This window comes from Balaenoptera borealis, assembly GCF_965194805.1.
Source record: "Balaenoptera borealis genome assembly, chromosome: 19".
Lineage (NCBI taxonomy): Eukaryota > Metazoa > Chordata > Mammalia > Artiodactyla > Balaenopteridae > Balaenoptera > Balaenoptera borealis.
In genome coordinates this window covers 14,409,559-14,435,924 of record NC_138878.1, presented here as the reverse complement: position 1 = coordinate 14,435,924, position 26,366 = coordinate 14,409,559, and the positions used below count along the sequence as shown (strand labels likewise).

Here is a 26,366-nt window from a genome sequence, read left to right as displayed (position 1 = left end):
GCAAGGAAAGGTCAATATTTTTATTTTACTTCCTGAAAATTGCTTTTATCTGGGTTCTTGACACAGTGAAAACACCACAATAACAAGTTCTGACTGCTAGCTTTCATGACTACACTGTGTATGTGGTCATGAAACAATTAGTATACCATTCCTTTTATTCTCCATCATAGATACAGAACAAAGGATACATGGCACCTTGGATGGAATCTGCAGCCTCAAAGAAAGATGCCTGAGTTTGGGTAACTTTATCAGTAAATAGAGACGCCTATTAGCTTGTCCATCTGTACCTTTTTAATCCCTTTAGGAATGTAGCAAAGGAGTTGCCATGTTTGCTTTAGACACAACTGTAAGGGTAAAGAGAAAAAGGTCACAGAAGCTCTTTGATTTTTCTGGCTATCCTATCTAAACAATGGCCTGCTTCCTCAAAGGAGACTCCATATATATGAAAGCCAAACTGTAACCTATCAAGGACCTCTGACTTCAATCCTTCTTGCTTTTCTTCTTATTTGTTATTTCATGATATTTTCTACCTTTTTTTTTTTTTACTTAAATATTTTGGGGGGAATTCCCTGGCGGTCCAGTGGTTAGGACTCCATGCTCTCACTGCCGAGGGCCCAGGTTTGATCCCTGGTCAGGGAACTAAAATCCCATAAGCCACTCAGCACAGCCAAATATATATATATATTTTTTTTGAGTAGGGAATGTTTCCACAGTATTAAATTCTAAAGGGGAAAACAATACTAAGTGAAACATAATACTACCCTTGTATCCAAACCACGTAGGCCTCTTCTCCAGAAGCAACCACTATCACCAGTTTCTGGTGTGTATTTCCAAGATGTTTTATGTGTATGTGAATATATAAAAATATACACTCATACACACATTTTTTAAAAAGTACACACCTACACATATTATAGTATTCCTTTTATATTGTTACGCACCTTGCCTTTTTAACTTGACATCTCAGATCATACCACAATAGTTCCTATAAAGTTGCTACATTAAAAAAGAAAATGAAGCATAGCATTTTGTTATATAGATGTCTTTATCTAACCAGTTCCTTCATTTCTGACATTTAAGTTGTTTTTAGGTTTCTTAAATTATGAATTCTGTTACAATGGCTATCACTACATGATGATGATTTTTATATATGTATATCTAGGAACTACAAGGTTTAAATGTATGTGCATTTCGCTGGTTTTCTCTTACTGCTATGTTTTTCTGTTTCAATGATGTCCACTCATATATTTATTATTTCCTCCTCTCTGCTTTCTTTGATTTAAATTTGTGTGCTTTTTTTTTCACTTTTTAAGATAGAAGCTTAGGTGATTGATTTTGAATTTTTTTTTCTAATTAAAGCATTTAGAGCTATGGATTGCCCTTCAAACACTGCTTTAGCTGCATCCTAAATTTTTCATATGTTGTGTTTTTATTATTATTTCAAAACATTTTATGATTTTCCTGTAATTTCTTATTTGACATATGTGTTATTTAGAAATATGTTGTTTTAATTGTCAACGCTTGGGGCTTTTTGAGATATCTTTGTGTGATTGCTTTCTAATTTGATTTGGTTTTGGTCACAACACAAACTGTATATTTTCAATCTTTTAAAATTTGTGACTTCTCAAAATTCATTGAGACACAGCATATGAATTGTTGGATGTTCCTTCTGCACTTGAAAAGAATGTATATCCTGAAGTTTATGGGTTTACTCTTCTATAACAGTTAATTAGGTCAATTTGGTTTTTCAAGTTTTCTATTTCATTTGTTGTCTAATTTTCCTATCAAATACTAACAAAGGGATATTAAAATCTCTAATTATGATTGTGGGTTTGTCTATATCTTTATTTCTGTCAGTATTTAGAAATGTATTTTGAAGCTCTCTTAAGAGTTGGAAACATGTTTACCATTGTTATGTCATCTTAATGAATTGATCTTTTATTATTATGAAATGTCTTTCTTTATCTCTGATAATATTCCCTGTTCTGAAGTCTATTTTGTCTGATCTGAATATAACCAATTTAGCTTTCTTATGCTTAATGCTTGCATGGTATGTTTTTTTCTATTCTTTTACTGTTAATCTATCTGTATTTTTATGTTTAATGTGTGCTCCTTGTAAGTATTGGTCCTTGTGTTTTTTATTGTCAGTTTCTGACTTTTAATGGGAATGTTTTGTCCACTTACATTTAATTTAACTTTGAATAAGCCTTTGCTTAAGCCTACCATCTTGCTATTTGTTTTCTTTTACGACCTGCTTAAAAGGTCTTTTCTCTGTTGTTTTGTTTTGTTTTGTTTTTGCTACCTTCCCTGCCTTTTGAATTAATTCATAGTTTTTAATATATGATTTTTTCCCTCTTTCAGCTTATTAGCCATATCTTTTGTATTATTATTTTCAGTGTTTACTCTAGGGTTTATAATTTAATCTTTAGGTTATCACAATCTGCCTTCAAATAATATAGTACATCACATATAATTTTACACCCCCACCATTCTTTGTTTTTGTTAAATTTTATTTATATCATATTATAAATCAACTTTACAATGTTCAAAGAAATTAAGATATGAAAGAAAATATATTTTGTATTTACCCATACATTTTTCATTTCCAACGCTCTTCATTCTTTGTGTAGATCTGGTATTTTCCTTCAGCCTGAAGAACTTTCCTTAACATTTCTTATAGTGCAAGTCTTCTGAAAACAAATTCTCTGAGCTTTTGTTTGTCTGGGATATGAAATTCTTAGAAAAACATCTTAATCAAACTGGAGATTTTAGACAACACCCTTGATGCTTCTAGATAAACTACCCAGTTTACTTGTTTTCCTTTACCCCCCTTTCTTCCTAGCTCCCTTTGAAGCCAAATGTTTCATTTCTAAATTACAAGATGACTCTAACCATCAGATGATTTGGAAAATGAGTTTCATTAACTCTCTCCAGACTACTTCACTTCATAGCCTCTCTACTCTTTTTATCATTCCTATTATTAGGAATACCAATCCATGTGAAATTCAATGTAGGTGACCTGCTTAAAAGGTCTCTAGTCTCATCAACTTTGAAGATTTGGTCTGGTAGACCCAGCCATCTCACGGCACTACAGTCTGCCCTCTGTATCTGTGGGTTCTGCATTAGTGGATTCAACCAACCACAGATAGAAAATATTCGAAAAAAAAATTCCAGAAAGCTCTACAAAGCAAAACTTAAATTTGCCACACACTGCAACTATGCAATACTATGCCATTTTATATGAAACTTGAGCATCCGTGGACTTTTGTATCCACGCGGGACCTGGAACCATACCCCCTTCCCCCGTGGATACTGAGGGATGACTGTATAGGCCTTTTTAAGAAAAGGGAACACTAGGGCATGAAAAGGCACTCTGTAAGACTCGTAGAAGTGTATTTTAAAATTTCCTGTAACATTGTCTGCAGTGATTAAAAGTTCTATTCTTGTACATGAGCAGTTGAGGCCTTAAAGGAAATTTAAGGGAGGAGTTTTCAAGTTACACAATATTCATTTTCCTATTTTACAGTTAATATCTTTTATCTCTTGCTGTCAAGAAATAACTTTAGCAGAAGTATGTACTAACCAATCTTATCTCCATCAGCTTTAGGAGACTGTTCTTCAACTGCCAGTCTTCTCTCACTGTATATTCAATCTATCAGCAAAAGCTGTCAGGTTTACCTCCAAAATATATCCCAAATCTGACCATTTTTCTTCACCTCTAGTGCCCTCCCTTAGTAAAAATATTTTGATCTCTTATCTAGACGTCTCTAACAGCCTCTTAACTTGTCTCTTTGCTTTTACTCTTACCTCTTAAAAGTCTATCTTTACACAGCAGCCAGAGTCATCCTTTTAAAATCAAAGTCAGATCATATTACTTACTTCTCTGCTCAAAACCCTTTAATGGTTTCCCTTCATGCTTAAAATAGCAGCCTGTCTTCATCATGGTGTACAGTGCTCTGCATAGTCTGGGTCTACCTCTCAATGCCCTGCCATTTTACCCCTCACTGATTCTGCTCCAGACACATTGGCTTTTCCTTGAACATGCTGAACATGCTGCATTTTCTGGGCTTTATTCTTATTGTTTCTTCTGTCTGAATGTTCTCCCAGGTATTCTCAAAGTTGGTATCCTCTATTTACTCAAGCCTCTTCTCAGAGCCATATCACAGAACACTTCTAAAGTAGCAACTCTCCCACATTGCCCCCTTGCTAGCATAGTTACCTATCTCTTTGTCCCTAATAAATGAAAGAGACATCAAGAACATGTCAGGCTAAGTGAGGATTTCCAGCAGAAGCCCCTTTCTGATCATGTATGAAGTGCACATATACATTTGTTGTGTGTGCGTTTTATGCTTCTTAAGGAATTAGTTCATTACCTAATGTACATTATGAATTATATTACTGACAAAATTACTAGAAAACGTAGCCAGTTATTAGGAAAGTTATCAGAAAACTTTATAACCTACCTATAGTGAATGTGTATCCCTGCAATATAGAATACATTATTTATGGTTTCATTGTTTCCACCCTTGTTTTTCCCTCTTTTGTTTCACATTTAATTTATGTTCTGCTGTTACATAATGTATTTTTTTTCCAGCTGTCTTAAATTCTTTCTGGAGCAAGGTAGAATATAAATAAATAAACCCAGATGTTATAGCATTACCCACAGAAATTTAAGTTGGTAGAAATGCCAAATAAAATAAGATGAGTTCTGTCTTCTGTATAGTCACTGTTTTTAGTTCAACAGAAAAAATACATAGGGACATTGATAAATTTTAATATATGAACTTATGGGAGAGAATTTGTTTTTTTTAGGGTAGGGAACATCTGTGGGATAGTGTGTCCAGCATATCTCTTCTGGAAATTTTTTCCCCATTCATATGTTTAACACGACTTTTGGTCCCAGATATGTACTTCAGGGATTATTTGCCCAAGCTTGGACACAGTTCCTTACCTACCAAGGCAAAGTTAATTTGTCCAGGGGTAGACACATGACTCATTAGTTAGGTCAATGAGAACCTTCCCTAATAATTTTGTGTTTAGGACTAAAACACTATGATTGAAGCTGTGAAATGTACAACTCCCTAGCTCTAGGCAGCCATGTTTCTCTTTATGTGGAAAAAGGCAGACTGCAGTGATGTTTGAAAACTAAGCTGGCCTGTGGAAATAGATATAAGAAAGAGCCTTTACAAGTTTCAACTGTATCTTTATCCTTCATTTTGTACTTCTTCCTTGTACAGTTTTGCTAAGCCAGTTCAAGATAGTTTTGGTCGCTTGTAACCAGAAGAGTCCTAACTGATAGAGTTAGTTATAGGCAAGGTGAGTAGTAGGAAGTACATGTGGGAAAAGAATCCATATCCTGGGAATTCCCCAGTGGTCCAGTGGTTAGGACTCCACATTCTCACTGCTGAGGACCCTGGTTCGGCCCCTGGTCAGGGAGCTAGGATCCCACAAGATGCACAACGCAGCCAAAACAAAAATGAATTCATATCCTTACCCTGAACTACCTGCACGTGAGAGTCTGCCCAAATATAGAAAGCTGTTATTCCTAGAATTAAATTGTGAAGGTATGCAAATTGATGAGTAGTTAAGAATATGTAACACTTCTCATTAAAACACTTTTCTCCAAACTTAGACTGTTTCGGGTTTTTTGTTTGTTTAATATTATTATTTCAGAATCTCATGCCTATGCTTTTATAGGCAGTAATGAAATCAGAGATAATATTAACATTAGGCTATATTTGGTCATTTTGATGAAAAAACCCTTGGAATAAAATGAAGTTTTATGTAATGTACCTTGTATCATGTGACTGAATGTTAGCCAAGTCCCCAGGGACAAAGCTTTTATCACTGGCAGAGTGTAGCAGCAAAAACTTTCGTCTTATGTTGCAATCAGCACTTTGTGTTTAACGTTTTAAAATATTTGGCAAATACAACAGAAGAAAGGTTGTAGATGTTACCTTTAATTGAACTTTAAAAATTAATACAGTGAAACAGTGTTCTGATTTTTGCCCTTTGCCATTGACCATATCTGGTCTATCGAGAGTACTTTTCTCAGCTCTATTTTGTTCTTAATGAAGGTAGTGGTATTAAGAAGAAATTATTTGCTCTAAATGGTACTGTAATCAGTTGTATTTTTAGTGGGGTTTTTTCTGTGTATATAATCTATGTACAATAATATTTATATATAATGGTTCTTTATATACAAGAGGGATTATTCCAATAAACATAACCTCATTTCCACCAATAATCTCAATTTTCCCCCCAAAGATGCTAGATGCCGAATAACTGGTTTAGTTTGTATCTGCTCTTCTGAAGCCCTTGCCAATTTCTAATGGATGTACGAATGAAACATCAAAACAGAGAACGCAAACTAGTCTAGATAACCTACAAAGCAAAAGTTAATTTTTCAGTTTTTTAATTAACTAAAGTCAAAACGCATATTTCCTCAAGCTTCAGAATTAGATTGATGCCATCACAAGGTAAAAGAGGGTCTTTCATGGGAACTAATGACTTTTGACTTCTCTGGGATTAATGTTCCAAGCCATCAATCTATGCCACAGCCAGCTCCATTGAGAAAGTTCTTCTACCCTTTAGGTGCTCTTATGATTTCTACCAAGACAGAAGTCTAGGAAATGAACCACTCTTTTCCCAGTATATCTGGACTAGGAATTTTTGGCAGCACCAACAGAATCTGTGCAAAGATCTTTGTCTGCTGGTCAAGCCCTCTACACTTAACTGAATCCTCAACTTAAACAAGTCCTACTAAATTTGCATCTGTAACCTAGAGCATCTGGTGGGCATAATTATAAAAGTATAGAGTTTAGATTTAAGCAGAACTAAGTAAAAATCATTACTCCTCTCTTTAATAGCTATTTAACCTTGAGAAAATTATTTAGCTTCTTGGTCTTTTCTGATCTACCACAAAATGTTGTTATGAGATATTATATCCGAAGTATCTTCTATGGTACCAGCCATTTTTTGTTTCCCTAACGTTCCTTAATTCACCATGCTCCATATTTATATCTTCATTGTTCACGAGCCCAAATACTATCCCCTGTAAACTCCTTTCTTTTACCTTAAACTGTCATTCATGTAATGCTCTGTGCGTAGTCTTATGATCTTTCACTGCTTTTGCTCCTCCTCATCCCTTCCATTGTGCCTGGTGGAACTGGTCCTATGAGAAAAAATTACCTTAGGTCCTCAGGCTTTTCTCGGAATTATTCCAGTACTGGCTTCTATTTGGAGCTACACCAAGAATTTGACTACCCCTGAATACACTCTAGAGTGGAAACTCTTTGTCTTCTTCATTATATATCCATATGTCTGGGACATTGGTTACTCAGTATTGTTCAGGTTGTTTTTTGTTGCTTATAATTCATCATTCCTCTATTCTCTGCTAAAAATAATCTCCTATGGCACAACTGTCTGTCAACAATATGACTATCTTGCTTTCTTCTGGTCTTCTACCAATCTCCAAGTTACTTTTCCATTTTAATTAAAGGATTATGCCAGGATGGGAGTCCTTTTCCCTAATTTCATAGTATTCTGTGCTTGATGCCATCACTAGACTCAATGAAATGTTCTGTCTAATAACATAGTCACATAGTTTCTTGACATCCTTCTATATCTTCATGACTCTATCCCTGAAATCTTATCTGATATTGTACAAAATCTGGAGATATTGTATAAGAAGTGAATTATTTGCTACATGCATTCCATCTCAGTGTACCCAGGTGAAAGTCTTAACAGTTGCCCTGCACAACGTACCAGGAATCACTGATCACTAGTTTTGTCCTTATTGACAGACAGCCAGTCAGTGAGTGAATCAGCTCTAGAGTCTCATCCTTAGAGTATGCTTTGTAGGGCCACTTATGTCACCAATTCTCTTAGGTTGGGTCCCCTAGAAGCAGAGCTCAAGAAAGAGATTCTTGTGCAGTGATTTAGTAAGAGGATACTCTTCAAAAGAAAATAAGGAAAGCAGGAATGGACAGAAGAAGAAGCTAGACAAAGATGTGGTTTCAGAAGTCTAGCTTCATTTTGACCCCATGGGGAGCTCTGGAGAATGAATGGTACCCCAAAATTATCCTCTTATGGGACAACCCCTCTGTGGGAGCAAGATGTGATGACTTGGCTTTTGTAGCCCTGTATTTGTTACTCAACTGTTGTGGGCCACCCCTAGGTAGTTGACTCATATCACAGATATACTGCATAAAGAGACTCTCATTAACAAAGGGTAAGATTGGCAATCACTAATTTTAATTAGGTTCCTAGTACTCCAATGTAGGATTATAACAAAATTATATATTTTGTTTAGCAAGAGCCCTAATTATTAGACATTTTGATTGTTTTCATTTTTTCTGTTGTAAACCAGATGAAGATTAACATATTCTCTAAATAATTGAACATGTGCAATTTTTTAAAAAGCAATAACAAGATAATTGGAAAAATATGAAAAAAACCTAGACTCATCAGCTTTTTATTGTGTAATACCTATATAATTTAAGGATGAAATTTGAGTTAAGTTTTGGTTTAAAAGATGAAAATATGTTAAAGTTGTTACATAGATATAGAGATGAGAAGTGGAAATTAAAATGGAACCAAAAACTATGCAAGGAAAATTTTGATAAGTAAGAAAGAGTAGAAGTTTACGTTTGTTAGAGAATAAATATAGTTCTTATTTTTAGGTACCTGCATACATTTACTAATCTCTTAACAAATGTATTGACATATAAGACTTGGCTGAAAAGCAGGTTGAGAGATCCTCTTATTGACTTAAGCAGGTGAAATTGGACCTATATGCCATAATTAGACCATAATAAGTAATTTAAGAATGTGTATACACCCATAATTGAGAAAGAGGCAACACCAAAAAATGGTCCAAAAATACGTAAGTGAAGGGGAATGCATTGAAGAAGAAGAACAAGGAGAAGAAAAAAAGTTGTATGTAAAGCTAACCCTAAGGATTTAGGTAAAGGGATAATTAAAGAAAAAAATGATTGCTTTCTTCCAAGATTATTGTGGACATATCACAAGATATTCATTATTCATGCAGGGAAAATGCAATATTTAGAAAAGAGAATAAATTAGTATAAGATGGAAATGGATAACTAAAATGCCTGAGATAGTTAATTCTTGAAAAAAATACATCTTAGCTATAAGGATACTTAGATAACTGTATAAACAAAAAACATAAATATTTTCATAAAATTCATAAAAGCAATTGCCCCTAAGAGAGAGAAAGAGGTGTGCAATTGGAAAGATGTATATAGATAGCTGCTAAGGTTACTGGGGATGGCATTTTTTAATCTGGGTGGTAGGTACACAGATGTTGTTTTTAATATTATGTTTTCAAAACACACTTAGAGAAGTCTGACATATTTCCTCATAAAAATAAAATTAAAAATATGTTTTAATACAGCAAAAAGAATTTTAAATAATCAATAAATTAAAAAGAAATTACAGAACTTCCCTGGTGGCACAGTGGTTAAGAATCCGCCTGCCAATGCAGGGGACACGGGTTCAACCCCTGGTCCGGGAAGATCCCACATGCTGCGGAGCAACTAAGCCCATGCGACACAACTACTGAGCCTGTGCCCTAGAGTCCGCACGCCACAACTACTGAAGCCTGCGCACTCTAGGGCCCGTGTGCCGCAACTGCTGAGCCCGCGTGCTGCAACTACTGAAGCCCACACGCCTAGAGCCCATGCTCCTCAACAAGAGAAGCCACTGCAATCAGAAGCCTGCACACCGCAACGACGTAGCCCCCGCTCGCAGCAACGAAGACCCAATGCAGCCAAAATAATTATTTTAATTAAAAAAATAAAAGAAATTACAGTTATAAATGTAAGGAGGAACAATAGTTTTGTTCAATTCACATGAACCATATTGATCTTGGTTCAACTTATCAATTCCAAAATACTTAAAATAGAAGCATTCTATTAATCTTTATTCATATAATATAACAACATTATCATGGTAAATTGGTATCTAAAATTTAAGCAACTCATTACACAACAACAGAATTTGGAATAAGATATCCTTGTAAGTTTACATCATGGATGTGAGAAAAGCAGAGTGAGGCTTCCATGCCATTAGACTGCATTTATTAAAAACATAGCAATTGCAGGAGGATAGAAAATTGTCAGTAAAAGCATTGTTATTCTGCTGAGAAACAATCATAATAGTAATTTAGTGCTAATATTAAAAAAATAAAACCAGTGACCCTGAGCATGATTCTGTTTTTGTCCACCATCAGCCACTCCTAAAATAATGAAACAAATATTAAGTGGTAAAAAAGTGGTATGTTCTTAAGAATGCAGCAAGACTATAAACATTGAACAGCCTTAGAATCTAAAAAAATAAAGCATAGAAGAACTTTATTAATGATTTATAAGAGAGGATACATATCATGTTAATTAAATTTACAGATGATGCTAAATTGGATAGTGTTGAAAAAACCAGTGAGGGCAGATAAAAGGGACCTAAAGTGGTTAGAAATATGGGCAGGAAATGAAATGTGATTCAACCTGGAAAAATGTAGCTAATACATCTGGGGAAAAATAATCAGAAACACAGCCATTCAATTGGCAGGATATACAGTACTTGGAAAGCAGTAATACCAAGAGACTTTGAGATGATAGTGGGTAGCAAATTATATATGATCTAGTAATGTAATACGACAGTAAAATCAGTCAATGAGATTTTAGTCTGTATATGCAAAAGCTTCACATTGTATGGCTGGAAGATAAAAGTTATTTAAATGGTACTGCTGAGATCACAACGAGAATACCAGGTTAGGGCATAAATACCTCAAATAAATAAATTGAGTAGTGTTCAAACTGGAAAATAAATATACAATGGGCTTCAGACTTTAACTTGTCGGAGAAGATTAAAATAACAAAACATACAAGATCTGTCTATCTCTGAGTCCAATTTTGATAACATTTCACAAATATTTGAAAGATGTAAACATCATGGAAACCAAGTCAGTTTGAAAGGTAGAATAAGGGGTTTATAGTCAAGTAATGGGATGAAATTAAGTAACGGAAATTTAAGACTGAATCGGGGATATGTTTCCTGACAGTGAAATCTATTAGTCTCTGGAATGGATTCCCTAGAGAGGTGAGGGGAAGTTCCATTGCTCTAGTCATTGGACTAGATCAAGGCTTGGACAACACATTATTTAAAAAAAAAAAAAAAGTAAAAACTAATTCAGTTTGCATTGGCAGGACTGCTCACGATAACAATGTTGGGTCTCATCCAATTGTCTTAGATGGCCTCAGACTTCTCTGACATGTTATGTCCTATCATTAAGGAGCTGCATGTTACTTTTATAATGAATGATTTCTAAAAGACCAAATTCATATTTTCCAGCTCATGGACTTCAATTTCCTGGATAATTATTTTTTTCTACCAAGTCATAGGAGTGCTAGAAAACACCCCTCCTTTTCCCTATTGATGAGCTTTGGCCTTAAATATTCCAAGCCTTTTGGAACAAATCAGGTGAGGTAGCTGAACTCTGAAGTCTCACTTATACCAGTGCATTGAAAACATATTTTTACTGCAGTTTCGCAACCACAAATATGCAGTATATAAAAATTCATTCATTTCCTTTTCTCGGTTAATCCACAGAGAGATTTTTACCAGATGGTGTCCTGGAGGTACTATTTACTTTTAGCAAGCAATATAACTGAGTTTGAAAAATATAAAGTATGCACTTCATCCCAACATTAAAACATTCTGTCAGTTGTACTTCTAAGTTATGTAGCCTAAAGTTTGTCTATAATTTTGTTCTGTGTCCCCACTGAGTGAAATGAATGTGGAAGAATTCTTTTAAATGATAATCAATTTTAAACCAAAGTGTGATTCTTCTAAGTAAAAACAAAAACAAATTAAAACTATGTACCAGACTTTGAGGTAAACTTTATATATATGCATATATTTATGTTTTAAGGTATGTATATATACTATATATTTTACATTATTAGTTCTTGTTATTATCTCTGTAGAAAGAAGTAAAGTAAACAGAGACTTCTGTCCTTGAAGTGCTTAACAGAATAGCTGGAGAGAAATATGTGAGAAGCAAATATAGGTGTTATAGATAAATATTAGTAATTTCGTAAAAGCATTTAAATGGAATTGTGCAAATTATGTAGAAGGTGACAAATAGATTTGATTCAGTGGGGTGGAGAATCTGTTGAGGTTTAATAAGAAATGAGCTGGTGAAATGGGACTACAGAGTTGGAATAGACATAGTGTATTAGGGTTCTCCAGAGAAACAGAACTAATAGGATCGAGAGATAGAGAGAGAGGAAGGGATGGAGGGGGAGAGAGAAAGAAAGGAGGGAGGGAGGGAGAGGGAGAGAAAGGGAGGGAGGGAGGAAGGAAGGAAGGAAGACAAAGGGAAGGCAAGGGAAGAGAAGAAAGTGGAAGGGAAGGAGGTCTAGATCACCTATCTATCTATCATGATTATGGAGGCTGGCGAGTCCAAAATCTGCAGAGTTGATGTTTTAGTTCAAAGGCCATCAGACAGGAAGACCAGATATTACAGTTTGGTCATAAGCCACAAGTATAAATAGAGACTACTAATTTGAGTTTAAAGCTATATATCAGTCTGGCGATTTAATAGTTGTTAAATGGAAATGGGGAAGTTGAGAAGATTATTTTGCTTTATTTGGTTTCCAAAAAAGATTTCTTTTGTCTACCTCTGAAAAACCAATTTTGAAAACCACAATTTTATTCCACTTTACTCTTAAATATATTAAAAATATTTTTGAGGGAAATAAATGATCAGTTCTGATTTTGGTATAATTAAAACATATGCAGTATAATATGTCATGTAGAGGTGAGTTACAAACGTTACATAAGTTCAGGTGAGTTGAAAACTGCCCGTTTTTTCTTCTTGACTGAGTAAATAGTGTTGCTCTAGGAAAGCAGCTCTTCTAACATCATAGAATTAGGATACTTATTTTTTAGTTTTGGGGTGTTTACATATTTTTTGTTATAAACAAAATTCAAAAGTCCCTAATCCAACTAGGTGAGAAAAAAATAGCCCCACATAACTTAGAGATAAATCTTGACTTTAGAACAATTCACACTTCTAAACAACATGCCTTAAATTTAATCATAGAAGCAGAATTCACTTACATAAATAGAATTCATATGTTTGTATATTACTAACATAAGACAGTTGTGAGCAATTGTTGTATGGTAGCTTGCTGGGTAACAGAGAGTTCAACTTGCAGAGTTTTTACTTAGCTGTATTTACTCTTTGTGTTGCCTTTTGCTGGAACTTCCAGCTTCTTCCATGAACCTGTAAGAGGTTCCTTAGATGCCAATATTAAGAAAGGGCAGGAGTTTGAATGGGAGGAGTCTGAATCTCTACTCTGTTTAAACCAGGGCAACTCCAGATTATTTTTGCTTTATTGGGTTTTAGCACTGACATATATGCACTACCAAATGTAAAATGGATGGCTAGTGGGAAGCTGCTGCATAGCATAGGGAGATCAACTCGATGTTTTGTGATGACCTAGAGAGATGGGATAGGGTGGGTGGGGATATGGGGATATATGTATACATATGGCTGATTCACTTTGCTGTACAGCAGAAACTAACACAACATTGTAAAGCAATTATACTCCAATAAAGATGTGGGGAAAAAAAAACATCTCTTTTGTCCACTCCTAAAAAAAAAAGTTTTGAAAACCACAATTTTATTTCACTTTACTCTTAAATAATATAAAGATCTGTTGATTTAAATAGTGTGGTAAGAATCTATGAGTAGACAAGCAAATTAATTGATTGCATAGAAAGTACAGAAATAGACTCAAATACGTGTGGAAATTTAGCATATAATAAAGGTAATGTTTTGACTTAGTTTGAGAAGAGTAGATTATTCAATAATAAATGATGATGTGACAACTGGTTAGCCATTTGTATACACATAAAATGTTGACTTTTTGCCTCGTACCTTACAACAAAAATTTCAGATTTAATATTGAAAAATAAAAACATAAAAGTATTAGCAAAAACCCTGGAAGAATTATTTTTTTTAATCACAGATGCTTGAAGTTCTTTCTAAGTAGGACACAAACCTCAAAAGTCATAATGGAAAAGATTAATTAATTTGACTAAACAAAAATAAAAGAAAAAAATTCCACGTTAAAAAAAACACCAGAAGCAGAGTAAAAAGGCCAACTAAAAACTGGGGAAATGAATTAACAATTCTATGTTGCTGATAAAAGATAACCTTGATATATAAGGAGCTCTTACAAATCGATAATAGAAATACCAACAGTCTGATAAGAATGTATACAGACAGGTGATGAAAAAGGAAATATAGGGACTCCTAAAATTCTGAACAAATGAGAACTTTGAATTAAAACTACAAGAGGAGTCCTGCATCATTGTCTATAAATACCAAAAAGAGTGCAAACAAGATAAATGTCCACCAGGAGAGGACTATTTAAAGAAACTCTGATATAATTCTATGCATAATTCCTCATAAGTAGGGAAGTGTTGTCATTATAACAGAAGTCATGGTGATTCTAATGTGATTTTCATTAGCATGTTAATGCTTTGCGCCAAGTAGCAGTGGTTTCAAGTGCTTTTTTATAAACGCTATCTCGCCCATTAATAATGACTGCGGCTTGAACGTTGCCTGGTAGCCCCCAACCAGCCCTGACTGTTGAAGAGCCTACAGGCTGGAAGCTGGGAAAAGGAATGTCTTAGTTTGGGTTGCTCAGAAAAGACCCTGAGACAAGAATTAGAATAAAAGGATTTGAAGACTTTATTTCGGAGGTGATCCCTAGGGACACTGGTAGAGAAGTAGGGAAATAAGTAGTCAATAAAGGATGCGGTATCAAGTTAGAGGAGTCCTGTGTATAAATTCTGGGTAACAGTGGAATATAGTGCTTAAGAGTTATTCTCAAATATAGGTGTAGATTCACACTGAATCCCATCAGTCATTGGTAGACAGCTTTAACTGTTTGTTTTGTTTTTGTTTTAATTCTTCTACCCTTCCAACCAGCTGTGTACAAGCTGTGTACATGAGGGCCTAGGGGAAAGCCTTCATGCTCTGTTAAGCCCTCTGCCAAGAGCAAGAAGGAGGGATGTTTGTGGGGAGGAAGGGGCAGGATGGTGGGAAGGGGAGATAATATCCACTTCTGTAGGCTGTAAGATGGGATGAAATCTGCCACGATAAGCTGCAAAACTGATTGCCAATGCCAAAAGGGCTAGGAGAGAGGAAGCTGGCTTAGTCTTCAAGTCTGCAAACTCCTGTTCTTCAGGGTAATTCCCCACCAATATTTTTCTCAGCACCCTGATTTTGCAGAAACTTGGGTGTTTCAGAACTGTCGTAGCAGAAATACCTGTATTTATTACAGTCATTCAGCTTAGATGGAAAATGCAACTTCCTAGTTCAGGCAGAAATGCTTGTACTATGCAGCTATTCAAGTTTTTACATAGGTCAACCATATATGAACTATTGAAAACATCTCTAAGATAAATTAAGCAAACACACACACACACCCTGTGGAGTAAAACAGGTTGAAGAATGTATGTTTAAGAAACAGCTACTCCCCAAAGATTTATGCTACCCTTCCACAGAGTAAAGTTGACTAAGTGCCAAGCCAGGGACTAAATTTCCCAGCCTCTCTACATCTAAAAGGACCACGTGATTCATATCCAGTAGAATATGTTCAGAGTGATCTGGTGACTTCTAGGCAAGATGGTTGAGAAGCAGTTATGTCTTCTCTTCTCTTTCATTTTCCCCTATTTGTTGTTGACGTGAAGACTCTAAAGCCCTGAGCTGTGGCAAAACTTGGGCTCCTGAAGCACACATGGAAGCCTGCCCACTGAACATTGGACTGTCTGTGTGAACTAACCTTTTGCGTTAAACCACTGAGATTTCAGGGTTTAGTTATTGTGGCAGCTAGCTTTACCTTAGCCTAACAGTATGCTGCCATTTGAATGTATCTATAAAACTGAATACATAAATATATGCTTCCTTATGTATAGAGTGTGATTGAAGAAATACATAAGAAACTGAGAATGGTGGTTCACCCTGGGGGTGTTGATTTCAGTTTCAGCATATGAGAGAGACTTACTGTTCATGTTCTGCCTTTTATACCATATTGTTTATATGTAATATCTAGCCAAAAAATAAAGAAAAGATAAATATTTGAACTTAAAAAGAAAGGAAACAGTGAGGGGAATATTAAAGATACTGGAGAAATAGTGAATAATTGAGGAAGTAAGTTCAAATGCAATAGGAGGAAACTGAGTCAAAGGCATAAGTGGAAACTTATAAATCAGGAAAGATTCCTCATCCTCTGACATGCGAGGTAGCAGAAATAACAGTTATACTGCCCAGAACAAGACAAATGCAAGTGAAAACTGTACTGAACACAATTTCTCATCTATGAGATGGACAAAACCCCCAAAGTTTGCAAAATCCCATACCCCTTCACAAGGTTATTTTAAAGTGAATCTCAGGCATATTATTGAATCTATAAATATCCACAAGTATTTCACTATATATCTCTAACACATAAGAACTATTTTTAAACAATCATCACACTACAAATGTTACAATTTCTTATATATCAAAGAAATTTAAAGAATAGCTAATTAGAGTACATTTTTATGAACATTACCTTATGTTTCAGTTGCCCTGTTTGCCTCTCTCCTTATAAAGTGTGAGTTTATTGTGGGGCTTTGTAGTACACTTTACTGATAAATTTTCATTTGTAAATAATTTTATTTTATTTATTTATTTATTTATTTATTTTTGGCTGCATTGGGTCTTCATTGCTGTGTGCAGGCTTTCTCTAGTTGCGGAGAGCGGGGGCTACTCTTCGTTGCAGTGCACGGGCATCTCATTGTGGTGGCTTCTCTTGTTGTGGAACATGGGCTCTAGGCACACAGACTTCAGTAGTTGTGGCATGCGGGCTCAGTAGTTGTGGCTTGTGGGCTCTAGAGCGCAGGCTCAGTAGTTGTGGCACACAGGCTTAGTTGCTCCGCGGCATGTGGGCTCTTCCCGGACCAGGGCTCAAATCCATGTCCCCTGCATTGGCAGGCAGATTCTTAACCACTGAACCACCAGGGAAGCCCTGTAAATAATTTTACCATATACTATTCACCCAGGTACCCAAAATGTTAACATATTACCATATTTGCTTTCTATCATCTCCTCTCCACCCTTTCTCTGAATATATATATGAATTATGTGCATGTATTTTCTTCTGAACCAATTGAGAATAAGTTGCAGACATAATGCTTCTTTACTCCAAAATACTTCAGTACGTATTTTCTAAGAATATTCTGGTACATAATCACAGGAGGAATTAACATTATACAATACTATTATTTAATCTATAAACTTGATTCATAATATACCTATTTTACTTTGTGGTAGCCTTCATAGAAAATAAAATAAATTTTTTCAGATCAAGATCCAATCCAGGATCACACATTGCATTTATTGTCATATGTCTTAGTCTCCTTTAATCTGGAGTGATTTCTCTGTCAGTCTGTTTTTCATGAGTTTGACATTTTTTAAGGAGTACAGGGTAGATATTTTGAAGGATATACTTCAATTTGGGTTTGTCTGATATTTCCTCATGATTAGATCCAGGTTATGAAGTTTTGGCAAAGATATCACATAAGCGATGTGTCTTTCTCAATGTATCATATTTGGAGACATTTGATGTCTTTTTGTCCCATTATTGTTGATGTTAACTTTGATCATTTTGTTTAGGTTATAGTTGGCAGGTTTCTCCATTGTAAAGTTAATTTTTTCTCCCTTGTAATTATTAAGAATTTTGTGGGGAGGTAATTTGAGACCATAGAGGCATCCTATTCCTCATAAAACTTTCACCCACTAGTTGTAACATATATTGATGATATTTGCCTAAATCTATTATTACTTTGCTATTTGTCAAATAGTGATATTCTGCTTTGTAAATAAGTTGATTTGTATTATTTTTTAAGATTCCACGTATAAGTGATATGATATTTGTCTTTTTCTGTCTGACTTACTTCATTTAGTATTATGATCTCTAGGTCCATCCATGTTACTGCAGATGGCATTATTTCATTCTTTTTTATGGCTGAGTAATATTTATATATATATATATATATATATATATATATATATGTATGTATGCCACATCTTCTTTACCCATGCATCTGTTGATGGACATTTAGGTTGCTTCCATGTCTTGGCTATTGTAAATTGTGCTGCTATAAGCATTGGGTGCATTTTCAAATTAGTTTTCATCTTTTCCAGATATATGCCCAGGAGTGTAATTGCTGGATCATATGGCAACTCTATTTTTAGTTATTTAAGGAACCTCCATACTGTTTTCCATAGTGGCTGCACCAATTTACATTCCCACCAACTATGTAGGAGGGTTCTGTTTTCTCCACATCCTCTCCAGCATTTGTTATTTGTAGACTTTTTGATGATGGCCATTCTGACCAGTGTGAGGTGATAGCTCATGGTAGGTTTGATTTGCATTTCTCTAATTATTAGCAATGTTGAGCACCTTTTCATGTGCCTATTGGCCATTGGTATGCCTTTGGAGAAACAGAAATAGACTCACAGAAACAGAAAGCAAACTTATGGCTACCAAAGGGGAAGGGGAGGAGAGCGATGAATTAGGAATTTGGGGTTAACAGATACACACTACTATATATAAAAAAGATAAACAACAAGGACTACTGTATAGCACAGGGAACTATATTCAATATCTTGTAATAACCTATAATTGAAAAGAATCTGAAAAAGAATAGATACATATATACGTATAACTGAATCACTTTGCTGTACACCTGAAACATTATAAATCAACTATACTTCAATTAAAAAAAAAGAACTATCTAAAACATAAGACCATATGGTCAAATAGTAGTGATATTCTAACTCTATTATTCCTTCTACATTTATTAGTTGATGTTCTACCCTAACGAAAAACTTTTCCTTCCCTCCCATTTAAAAATAAATTTATATCAGTATGGTTTGTGGATTTTACATTATTTCAATGCTTATACTGTCCCAAATTTAGCCTGTGGAAACGTTTTCAACCTGGCTCTTGTGTCTCTTTGAATGTCTCCAGAATTTTTTTTATCATTTTCTTTCTTTCTGGTCTAACAAGATGTTCCAGATTTATCTTGTACATTCCTTCTCTCAATCCTTCAATAAGCCATTTCTCCAAGGAGTCCTAGTTTCTTTTAATGGTTGAAATCAAGATCTACATACTAGGTATGCTTATTATTACCAGATTGTCAATTCTTCTAGGCCCAGTATTGACTTTTGAATCATGTAAGTATAGTGCCTTTTAAAAATTATAATTTGAAAGTTTAAACCTGAATACACCTGATATCACAAATAGATTGTAAAGCCAGTGAACACAACATCAGGAAAAAATTTTAATATACTGTTTGAAGATGCAGGCTTTAGAGTTGGTTAGCTCTGGGTTCAAATTTATGAGCACCACTTAATAGTTTTGTAATTTCATTTTATTTACCAGCTAATTGGGGATGAATATATATCTCATTGGGTTGTTGTGAGGATTTAATGAGATATAAAACTAATGACACATAACACACATTTAAACATAGCTGTTGCTTTATGAATAACTATATTTATACTTAGCACAGTTTTGAACATTATATTCAGTAAGTACTTGTTGAGTTGAATTGTAATGCTTTTCTCCCTTAACTCTAAGATACATTTCTAGATTCACTAGTACTGCAGTGTTCCTGAGCATTCCCTCAAACCATGAAAAAATATGGAGTCAACTAATTTACAGACATGGGACAAAAGACAAATTGGAGTTGATCTTCAGCTCTAGGATGTTCTGAGTTGAAAGAAACTTGAGGTAACAATGTCTAGATCAGACTTGTTAGATACAGACAAAAGTAATTTATTAAAACCATTTAGTGTAGGTTAAGCCTGTATGTGCCTTATTACTAAATTTCCTCAGGTGTACTATTATAGTATTTTATACTTTGCCACTTTAAGAGTAGAGGATGAAAGCAAGAAGCAGGAAGAATAGCATTGAATTTAATATAATAATAGAACACATGCAGTTTATCATAGGAATAGAAAGGAAAATGTTATTGTAAATTACATTTTCAGCTGGTTCATACTTGACATACAAGGTAGGATTGTTCAAATAGATTCTCATCAAGTTCAGGAAGATGGCAAGTTGACTGCTTTTGCAGCCACAACTGTTATATTTTTTTATTCCCCAACAGTTATGAACTATTTCATATTCAAAATACAGAAGTGGCCACTGATAGAAATACTATTATTGTCACTAGTATTCACTTCTACCCTGCCAAATCAGCAGTATATTGAATGTTTTGGATGGGGAAAAAAGGGCAAGCCACTGCAACTATGGTGGTGGTTAGTCACATATACTATAGCAAAGAACAGGCCTGGAGAAGGACATTTTCCTTCAGCATAACTCTCTATAGTTCATAACCTTTTTTCATGATTATGTTAACCAGCAAAAAAAAAAAAAAAAAAAAATTCTAATTTATAAAATGGTTACCAACATGAATCAGGTGTTTCTCCTATTTCTCTTTACATGGTTTACCTTGAAGGAATAGATGTTCTTGGGGTGGGTGGGTAGAGTGTGTGCATGTGCATGTGTGTGCACATGTGTGTATGCATTTTAGAAATAATGAAGGAATACAGAAAACATAGATAAAAATTGTGATGGGTAGCTAAAAGTGTTCTTTCTATAGACAAGTAGGCAAAACTATGAAGGGGAAAATAAGGAATTAAGGTAGCTATCATATGAACATTATGTAATAACTATGTAATAGGATTTCATATATATTCTGACAGATTTTTAAAAACTAAGAAATAAGCTAAGATTTTCTTATATTTGGACTTATTTTCTGAGCAGAATGGTAAGGATTAATGGGTTATTGTCTATATGGTACTTTTAGGTACACAGTTAAAAGATATGAAATAATTACTGCTCTTGTAAAAAAGCACTGCCACAAACTTGTAGCAACATTTGCAGCTCTTCTCAGAAGTCAGTGCTGAGTGGTATAGGTTTGTTACTGCTCCAAACTTTTCAGTAATTACTAATGAATATTTCAACTTGCAAATATAAAACTGTAAACTAGATCGCATTGTCTCACTACAAAAAATTTGTTAGTGGAATGTTCAGGTTTTCAATTTTTATCTGGATAATATCATCTACTCTAATAGTTTTGTTTTTTTTTTTTAAAGAAATTCACGTTCTTTTATTTATTTATTTATTTATTTATGACTGTGTTGAGTCTTCGTTTCTGTGCGAGGGCTTTCTCTAGTTGCGGCAAGTGGGGACCACTCTTCATCGCGGTGCGCGGGCCTCTCACCATCGCGGCCTCTCTTGTTGCGGAGCACAGGCTCCAGACGCGCAGGCTCAGTAATTGTGGCTCACGGGCCCAGTTGCTCCGTGGCATGTGGGATCTTCCCAGACCAGGGCTCGAACCCGTGTCCCCTGCATTGGCAGGCAGATTCTCAACCACTGCGCCACCAGGGAAGCCCTCTAATAGTTTTAACTATACATATATGGCAACTTAAACCACACCTCACTACCACCATTTCTACTATAGCAATTCAGAAACAACATTTAGTACCACAAATAGACTACACTCTTTTAATTCTTCATACTCTTTGCTCTGCCAGGAACATCTGATTCTCAGAGGCCCCACTATTCCACTTCAGGTCTTACTTAACTAACTTCTACTCATACTGCAAAATAGTTTGCAAACCATCTCTTCTAGAAAGTTTTCCCTGACTACCTGCTACCATTCATGGACTTTCTCCCCATCACCAACATGGATGGGGAGGTGCCCCAACTTTTTATTCTTATAACAACTTCACTTCCGTGTTTCATTTCTCAAAGCATATTGAATAATAAATTTTTGGATAATTGGAGACTACATTGCATTATTTTATTTAATTTTTATTTTTCTAGCTTAATTGAGCTAAATATAATTGACAAATGACATGTTATTTTAAATGGAAAAAAAGTACAACCTATATAACAATCCACTAAGGGTATGTGTAAAACATAAAGCCTTTAAAAACTAACTACTTTTAAAATGGATAATGAACTCAGTGAGCATGTTTGTATGCAGTATGAAATGATAAATGCATAGTATCAGATATGAATTTCATTATCCTTCTATATTGCAAAGAACATGTATTAAAACATAAATAAACATGAAATAATACTTTTAAGATGAATAATGTAAAGTACTTTTGGAATGGCAGAGTAAAGACCTCCAAAAACCTTCTCCTCCACTAAATCAATGAAAACTGTGGTGAAAAATTGTCAAAATAAACTTTTGGAAACATTTGGAATTTAACCAAAGACTTGCAACAATCTGAGGAGCACTTAATCAAGAAGAATGGCTGAATCTCGATATGAACAACAAGCTCTGTGGTGTTTTAACTTGCTTTATACCTATTATCCTCTCCCAAGCTTCATGGTAGCCTTGAAAACCAACACCCTCAAAACCATAGTAGCTGTGTAAACTAGAAACCTAATAGCTAATAAAAGAGGCAGAATGGTTTTGGCATTCTCCAAGAAGCCCCATCCCCAGAGAACTGTCACTATTTGACCTGTCTGACAGCTTCCTTGAAAAGCATTGTTCACAGAGCTTATCTTTATTTCACCTGACTCAGACCTTACCCAGTGAGGAAAGCTCTATTGCTGGGGCATTTGTTGAAAACAGTTAGAAGCAAATCTTTAATATCATAGCTGCCCAAGGCAGTGACATAGTTGGAGCCAACAAAAGGTTGACCAAAATATGTAAATGGAAAATCTGGGGAATGAGATGTCTATAGGATGCTTTGAAAAGCTTGAACATACTCCTGGAAATCTAGAAGGCCATGTTGCACGTGAAGGCTCTTTGCAGGCCCCAGAAATAACTGAGCAGGCCTTAAGATCTCATCTCTGTTTGGTTGTGATGCTCTGTATTAGCAAGAAAAGAAGAAGACAGTGATAGAGGAACGAAGGAACAAAAGAGTTACAAGACCTATAGAAAGCAAATAGGCAAATGACGAACCTAAATCATGTGTTATCAGTAATTACATTAAACCAGAGTAGATTAAATATTTGAATCAATAGAGATTTGCAGAATGGATAAAAAAGCATGATCTTACCATACAATATCTATAGGAGACATACTTTAGATTCAAAGACACACATGTGTTAAATGTAAAGGATGGAAATATATAAACCATGGAAACAGTAACCAAAATAGAGCTGAAGTGGCTATCCTAATAATAGACAAAATAGACTTTAAGACAAAAATTGTTGCTAGAATGAAAACAGGATAATTTATAATAAAATGTCACTCCATTAAAAAGATACAAAAATTATAAACCTATATGCACAAATACAGAAAGCAACAACTGATAGAATTGAAGAGAGAAATAGACAATGCAAAAAATGATAAAGACGTCATATCCCACTTTCAATAGTTGATAGAACAACTAGGAAAATGATTAACAAGGAAATGGAGACCTAATGGCATGACCAACTAACAAGAACTAACAGACATCTATAAAACACTCACCCAACAACAGCCAAATACACATTCTTCTCAAGTGTACATGCAGTATTCTCCAGAGTAGATCATCTATTAGTCCATAAAACAAATCTCAATAAGTTGAAATGATTGAAGTCATGCAAAGTATGTTTTCTGACACATTGGAATGAAATTAAAAACAAGTGAAGGAAATTTAAGAAATCCAGAAATACCTGAAAGGTAAACAACACACAATCAAAAAAAAAAAAAAAAAAAACAAAGGAAATTAGAAAATGCTTTGAGATGAATGAAAATGAAAACAAAACATAGGAAAAGTTGAGATGCAGCTAATGCAGTGCTTACATGGAAATTTATAGGTGTAATGCCTATATTAAAAAACAGACCTGAAATCAAAACCTAATCTTAAAAAGTGATAAAAAAGAATAAACTAAGCACAATGAAGTAGAAAAAAATAAATAATTTAGAGCAAAAATAAATAAAAATATGGAATAGAGAAACAATAGAGAAAATCCACAAACCAAAATTTGCTTCTTCAAAAAGATCAATAAAATTAACAAAAGTTTAGCTGGACTAACAACAAAAAAGAAGACTCAGATTACTAAAATCATGAATGAAACATGATTCATTCCTGAAAACATGTTCAACACTAATGAACATACAGAAATTAAATGAAAATGTAATCTAAGGTAACACTGTAAACAACCATATACCAATAAATTAGACAACTTAGATGAAATGGAAAAATTCCTAGAAAGACAAAATGAAATGAAAAATCTCAATAGACCTGTATAATAAGTAAAGAAATTACATTAGTAATTTAAAAGCTTCCCACAAGCCCAGGCACAGGTAGCTTAACTGGGTAATATACCAAACGTTTAAAGAACATTTAACACTAGTCCTTCACAAATGCTTCTTACCAAAAATACCTGAGGAGGGAACACTTTGCAGTTCATTCTGTCAGGCCAAGATTACACTGATATCAAAATTAGACAAAGACAAACTTAAAAAAATGATGTTGACCAGTATCCCTCATGAATTTAGATGAAAAAAATCTTCAACAAAATAATAGCAAACCAAATCTAGCAACATATTTTTTTAAGTATATGCTCTGATTGAGATTTTATCCAAGGAATGCCAAGTTTGGCTTAACATTTGGTAATCAATGAATGTAATACATCAAATTAATAGAACAAAGGATAGAAACACATGATCATTTGAATAGATGAAGAATAAGCTTTTGACAAAATTCAACATCCTTTCATGATAAAAACATTTAACCAGCTAGAAATAAAAAGGAAATCCTTTAACCTGAAAAAAAATGTATCTATGAAGAACCCACAGCTGACAACATACTTAATGGTGAAAGACTAAATACTTTCACCTAAAATCAGGTACCAGATGAGATTGTCCAGTCTCAACTTCTACTTAACATTGTACTGGAAATTCTAGCAAGTTTAAGCAAAAAAAAAAAAAATAAAAGGCATCCAGATTTGGGGGAAAAAATGATATGAAACTCTCTTTGCAAATGGTGTAATCTCATATATAAAAAACTCTAAAGAATCCACAAAAACAACTGTTAGGTCTATTGAATGAGTTCATTGGGTTGCAGGATAAAAGACCGATATATAAAAATATATTGTATTTCTATACACTCATTCCTACAATGTAGACCCAGTTTCAAAACTTACTACAAAGTTTTGGTAATCAAGACTCTGTGATACTGACATAAGGACACAAGTAGAATAGAATTGAAATCCCAGAAACAAACTCTGGCATTTATGGTAACTTGATTTTTTGACAGTGACAAGACAATACAGTGGGGAAAAGAATAGTATTTTCAATAAATTGTGCTAGTAAAACTAGATATCCACATGGAAAAGAATGAAATTTGACTTCTATGTCAAACCATACATAAAAAATAACTCAAATAACTCAAAGTAGATCATATGCCTAAATGTAAAAGCTAGAACTCTTAGCAGAAAACACAGGAGTAAATATTGATGACCTTGGTTTAGGCAATGGTTTTGTAGTCACCAAAAGCACAGTGACAAAAGAAAAGTATTATGATGTGAATAAAATGAACATCACCAAAATTAAGAACTTTTGTGCTTTAGAGTATTCTGTCAAGAAAGTGAAAAGACAACCCACAGAATGGCTGAAATTATTTGCAAATCACATACCTCATAAGGGACATATATCAGGCATATATATATATATATTTTTTTTTTTTCACACACACACACTGTATTTTATTTTTACAAGAGAGAAATCAGGCATATATATATTTTTAAAACTCTTACATCATAACAATAAAATACACCAAACCACCCCATTAAAAATATGCAAAGGATTTGAAGTTTTTCAAAAGAAGACAAGACATACAAATGGTCAATGAGCCCTGAAAAGATACTCAATATCTTGTCATTAGGGGAATCCAGGTGGAAACCACAGTGAGATACTACTTCATTCCTACTTATAAAGGCTAAAATGAAGAAGACAGACAATAACAAGTGTTGACAAGGATGTAGAGTAATTGGAACCCTACTAGTGGGAATCCTACTAATGGGAATGTAAATGACACAGTCACTTTCGAAAGGAGTTTCACAAAATCTTACTCAGAATTATCATATGAGCCAGGAATTCTACTTCTAGGAATAAAATAATCAAGAGAAAACATAAAAACTTGTATGCCATGTTCATAGTAGCATTTTTCATTGTGTCAAAATGTGAAAATATATGGGAGATAGACATGGAAAGTAAGCCCAGTAAGATTCTGGGACTATATCAAAACTGACTTC

At 34.4% G+C, this 26,366-nt stretch overlaps 2 long non-coding RNA genes across 2 annotated transcripts in view; one reads left to right on the top strand and one right to left on the bottom strand.

Moving 5' to 3' along the window:
- LOC309617564 overlaps window positions 1–26,366 on the top strand; it is a 203,514-nt gene that overhangs the window by 47,048 nt on the left and 130,100 nt on the right. The gene's annotated exons all lie outside the window — the stretch shown is intronic.
- LOC309617582 lies at window positions 2,577–7,606 on the bottom strand. The gene is made up of 2 exons (XR_014238064.1): window positions 3,295–7,606; window positions 2,577–3,246 (listed from the first exon to the last, which is right to left on the bottom strand). It is a non-coding gene; the product is annotated as an uncharacterized lncRNA (long non-coding RNA).